This window comes from Zingiber officinale, chromosome 10B (genome assembly GCF_018446385.1).
Source record: "Zingiber officinale cultivar Zhangliang chromosome 10B, Zo_v1.1, whole genome shotgun sequence".
Taxonomy (NCBI): Eukaryota; Viridiplantae; Streptophyta; class Magnoliopsida; order Zingiberales; family Zingiberaceae; genus Zingiber; species Zingiber officinale.
The window spans coordinates 36,131,389-36,136,134 of record NC_056005.1 but is presented as its reverse complement, the minus strand read 5'-3'; the positions used below and the strand labels follow the sequence as shown (position 1 = coordinate 36,136,134).

The following is a 4,746-nucleotide window of genomic DNA, read 5'->3' as shown; positions in this document are numbered from 1 at the left end:
AACAAATCGGGACGCCTTACGCTACGCACTCAACGCCTTTCCCAGAACTCCAGAGTGGACGTCAATAATCGACGCCTACTACATCTCAAAGGACCTGGAGGTAAGTACATTAGAGGAATGTTTTTCCACTCTTGAATTACACGAAACTAGATGTGCAGGAACGACAAAGGATACAACCCAGACTATAGCGCTGAACACAACTCAGAAGGATGAACTCGAGTCAGACTCCGAAGACGATCAAGAAGCGCACATGGTAAGAAATTTTAAAAAATTCTTTAGGTCTAATAAATTTAAAATGCAGAATAAAAAGAATCAAAAAGGAGGAAGAAAGGTGCGATGCTACCAGTGTCAGAAGGAGGGACACATAAGAGAAGACTGCCCAGAACTCAAAAAGGACAAAAGGAAGTCTCCCAAGAAACACAACCTAAAAGCAACTTGGGATGACACTTCTTCATCTGAATCAGAAGCTCAAGAATACGCCGGGATAGCACTGATGGCAAGCCACGATGGACAAAGTATATCAGAATCGAGCAACGATGAAGAGGGAGCGACCTCGGATGAAGGCAGCGAAGCAGGGGGAGATTCAGGCTTTAAGTCTGACATGGTAAGTGAGGTATGCCTCTTACCCCCTGATCAACTTTACTCTGGCATTAAGGCAATGACTAAATCCATGTATAAATTAGAAAAAGAAAATGTCAAATTAAAAAATGAAATTTTGGAAACAAAAAGAATTTTAGCAAAATCATGTCTTATAGAGGATTTTGATAAATTGAAAATTGAAAATGAAAAACTAAAAGAAGAAATAGAAAGATTGAAAAAATATAAAAGTTCAAATATTTCTACTTTTAGAAATTATAGAGGTTTAAATTGGTACTATAGATTTCATCAAAGTCAAATTAGAAATATATCAAAAATCTATGTACCTAGGAAATACTTGGTTAACCCTGTAGGTAGGAACCTCTACTGGGTTCCAAAAACTTGTTTAATTTAAAATTAGACTTAGCATTTTCAGCAAGGAAATTAAATGACTAATTTTATTATAAGGCTTTGTCTAAGGAAGTGGTTGTTGCTCCAATAACCAAGAAGGCCTAGTGCCTCGCCACGACCTGGAAGCCCAGTATCGAAATGAAAAGTTTAATTGACTAACTGAAAAAGCATTAATTTAATTTACCTAATGCTTTAAAAGAGTTATTCAATTTGTGTTAGAAAATATTTAAAAATATATATATATATATATATATATATAATAATAATAATTTTTTTTTTTTGAAAATTTCTGATAATTATTGACTTAGATCTTTTTTAACTTAGAAATTTTTCTATGAATATTGTCTTAGACATTTTCCTTTGAAAATTGCCTTAGAAATCTTTTATGAAATTAGATAAAAGATATTCTGAATATTGACTTAGAATTTTTTTTACTAAATATTCTCTTTTGAAACATTGCCTTAGAAATTAATATTAATTGCCTTAGAAAGTTTTTTATGAAAATTCACTTAAATTTTTTTTTAGACTTGTTTAAAGAACCCCTATTTTTAATGTGATCAAAGGGGGAGAAGAATATTAAGTCTAGTCTAGGGGGAGGTATATAAACTTTTTTATGAAATATCTTTGGACTTAATTACAAATAAATTGTTTTTATTTCATCTGTTTTTCCCTAGCTTAACTTGGGTTGCTCACATCAAAAAGGGGGAGATTGTTGGAACCCCGAAGTGTTTTGATGTGATCAAACAAGTTAAGTTAGGTCCTGCGTTGTTTAACCCTTGTGTCTAAGTGTGCATGAACTTAGGAACACAGGAAGTCGAGCGGAAGACGCGGCTAGCGAGAAGGACGGCACGGGAGAGAGCCGACGGGCTCGGTGCGTCTGAGGGACGAGGTGTCCGCGGAAGAGTACACCGGTGGACGAGAAGAACGTGTGCGGCGTTCGAGGGACGAGAAACCGGGAAGGAAGGCTGCTCGAGGAGAAGGCCGGAACATGGGTTCGGGTGAGCCCTATTCCGGATGGCCGAGATCACCCAAGCTAGTGGAGCCGGAACAAAAAACCCGGACCGAGACGAGCTGAACCGAAGCAGAGCGACCAGACGGAAAAAGTCAACCAAAGTTGACTTTTGGGGTCCGGGGCGCCCGGAACCATCCGGGGCGCCCGGACCCCTCCGGGGCGCCCGGAACCATCCGGGGCGCCCGGAACCATCCGGGACGCCCGGAATGTGGCTTTTGACCAGATCGAGTCAAACTCGATCTGAACGTTGGGGGATAAAGTTTTATCCCCCCAGGGCGCCCGGAACCCTTCCAGGCGCCCCGACCAAGGCTATAAATATAGCCTTGGTCCAGAAGCAAATCAATTAATTAGAACGACGAACTTGTAATCAACTTCTGTGTGCTTTACTTTTCTTCTTGTACGTTCAACGCTGTAAGAGGCTACTCCGCCCAGAGGAGAATCAGATAGTGCGCTTACATTCCTTGGATTAGCAATCCCCTGATTGCAAACCAAGTAAAACTCTGGTGTCTGTTTTTCTGTTTTAATTAGTCTCTGCTTTTTAATTACAAGTTCTTTTAAGTTAGTTGAATATCCGAGAAGGGTTTTGGTTTTATTTTGTAGGGCAATTCACCCCTCCCCTCTTGCCGGCCTCCAAAGGGACCTACACATAGGGATAGAGGATGGGTGATTGGTGATCCTTAGTACATTGATTAGTATCATAATGAAATCTCTCTCTCTATCTTTCTTCCTCTTTCTCCCAATTTTACTTCTCTTTACTTTAGTGCATAGATTCTCAATCATCGATCATTTAGCTAATTCATTGTCATTGATCTCTAGTGCTTATATCCAGTTATTATGAGTTCAATATCTTTTATTATTTGATGACAACCGTGCACTTGTGGATTGTACACATCAAGTTTTTTGCACTGTTGCCAGAGACTGCACATATAACATTAGTTGATAATCATTTGAATTAGACTAAACATTATTTTCTTTTCTATTTTGTAAATATTTCTACACTTCTATTTTTCATATATCTTGCATTTTCTTTCCTTTATTTCTACAATTTCTTTCCTGCGTTTTAATTTTAATTTTTCCATTTGAACACAATTTTGAATTTTGCATTGTAAATTCTTGTTGTTAAGACTTGCATTTTCAGTTAACAAGTTAATTAATCAAATAAAGATGGTTCAAAGACCTCTAAAAGACTATGCTGCACCCAAATCAGTAAAAGAATTTAGTCCTATTGTGTTACCAAAAACTCACGTTCCCAACTTTGCTTTTGATCCAACCTTTATTTCTAAAATTCAAGAAGATCAGTTTGGAGGGTCGGATACAGAAAGTCCTTACTCACACTTAATAGAGTTGTATAGGTGCTGTAACACAATGAAGTATGAAAGGATCTCTTCAGATTCAATTTTGTTAATGGTTTTCCCTTTTAGCCTCAAAGACGTTGCAAAAGTATAGCTTAACACTTTGCAAACCAAAATTATCAAAACTTGGGATGAACTCGAGAGAAAGTTTTTGAGCAAATATTTTCCCCCAAAGAAGGTAACTCAACTCAGGAATCAAATACTGTATTTCGAATAGAAGGAAGGGAAAACATTATGCCAAGCATGGGACATATTCTTAAATCTTTTATATCAATGCCCACATCATGAGATCAAGGATTGGTTGGTAATCTGTACATTTTATATAACGATATCCTTCCAAAACAAGAATCTACTAGATTAGGCTGTAGGTGGATCTTTGCTTAATAAAATTTTGAATGAAGCATGTTAAGTAATAGACCGAGTAGTAGCAAATCTCAACGAATGGTGGGGAGAAAACCAAATAACTCTCTTATTCAGAAGTCCAAAGATAAAAAGGGTGGAGATAGAGTTGCCAGTCAAAGGGGAACCAAGCCAAGAGAGCAGTGGAACTCAAAACTTTTTGGAGAAAGATATTCATCTTTATCGGGAGGATTTCATAGTGCTATTACCCTGGCGTACTGGAACATTGACATAGATACTAGATCGTATGACTTCTCCAACAAAAATAACTATGAATACATATCGCAAAGATGCTTTAGGCAGAGATAGAAGTAACAATGATTGCTTGCTCCTATCAACATCATAAGACCCTGTAGAGGAAAGTTTGAGTTATGGAGAACTAGAAGAGGATGAGAAAAGAATTCATGGACTAGTATTAGAGTATGAACAAATAAAAATAATTGGGCAGAATTCTATTGTACCTGAAATTTTACCACCTTAAGTGGAACTAGAACCTTTGCCATCTAACCTCAGATACGAATTCCTTAGGCCAAATTCCACATTTTCTATGATAATTAATGCAAATCTAACTAAGCTAGAAACCAAGAAACTAATTACAAAGTTGAGCTTGCACAGGAAAGTAATTGGGTACACCATTAATGAAATCAAAGAGATCGGTCCTCCTTTATTGTAAAGCCCGAAAAATTCCCGAATTTATTTTAGAATTTTTCTATGATTTTTCTGGAATTTTTAGATATTTTTCCGGAATTTTCCGAGTAGCGTAAATAGCAAAAATAATTAATTAAGCAAAACGGTCTAAGCGGGAATCAAACCCGGGACCTCTCGGGTCCGCTAAACCATTAGTTAGCTTTAGAAACCGGTGAACCAGCCGGGCCATATTGAGAGAAAAGAGAACCGATTTTATTTATATTAGAGTTGGTTCAATTGAACCACTTAATATAAATAGGAGAATTAGGTTGGTTTGGGTTATTTTTAGATTTGTGGTTCGGCAATCCT

At 37.3% G+C, this 4,746-nt stretch overlaps 1 non-coding gene across 1 annotated transcript; it reads right to left on the bottom strand.

Annotated features, from left to right (window-relative positions):
* Positions 1-3,536: 3,536 nt before the first annotated feature.
* LOC122030683 lies at positions 3,537-3,642 on the bottom strand. The gene has a single exon (XR_006125545.1). It is a non-coding gene; the product is annotated as a small nucleolar RNA R71 (small nucleolar RNA).
* Between the last annotated feature and the right edge of the window lie 1,104 nt (positions 3,643-4,746).